Source organism: Apis dorsata, unplaced genomic scaffold (genome assembly GCF_000469605.1).
Source record: "Apis dorsata unplaced genomic scaffold, Apis dorsata 1.3 scaffold_70, whole genome shotgun sequence".
NCBI lineage: Eukaryota > Metazoa > Arthropoda > Insecta > Hymenoptera > Apidae > Apis > Apis dorsata.
In genome coordinates, this window is record NW_006263368.1 from 353,648 (window position 1) to 354,126 (window position 479).

At 26.5% G+C, this 479-nt stretch overlaps 2 protein-coding genes across 2 annotated transcripts in view; both read right to left on the minus strand.

Annotated features, from left to right (window-relative positions):
- Window positions 1-149, minus strand: part of LOC116184864 — a 5,208-nt gene extending 5,059 nt beyond the window's left edge. Inside the window, exon 1 of the mRNA XM_031515453.1 lies at window positions 105-149. The gene's annotated coding sequence lies outside the window, so the exon portion shown is untranslated. The remainder of the gene's footprint in view (window positions 1-104) is intronic.
- LOC102673139 (mannosyl-oligosaccharide 1,2-alpha-mannosidase IA-like) overlaps window positions 1-479 on the minus strand; it is a 151,544-nt gene that overhangs the window by 37,065 nt on the left and 114,000 nt on the right. The gene's annotated exons all lie outside the window — the stretch shown is intronic.

Sequence of the window (479 nt, forward strand, 5' to 3'; positions counted from 1 at the left end):
TTGGGCATACTGAGATCCTCGATTATCTTTCGTATTCGATAACTAAAAATAATTCAGAATATTGACATGGATAAAAATATGTGGAACATAATGAAGTAACTTACCTGACGATATTAAATCGTCTGCATATATAGTAACTAAAAATATTAGTTAACGATTCTGTACTCGTTATAGATAATAATCCGAATAATAGATTTAACACGAAATTTAAGATTAAAAATATTTTAATATAGGCGTTTTGATCGCCGAAAATGAATGAAACATTGAAATGAGTGCGAGATTCGTTTAAAGGCATTATTATATCCAGTATTACAGGATTCACTAGGAATATGATAAACGCTGCAATAAAAGCGAAAGTCATACCTAGAATTTGAAAGTGTTATTTAATATTTGAGAGTCACATATAAATAATGTCGTATTTTTTAAATTATTTCTATTTTGAGAAAAAAAATTGTAACATTTTCAGAAAAATGTTATAT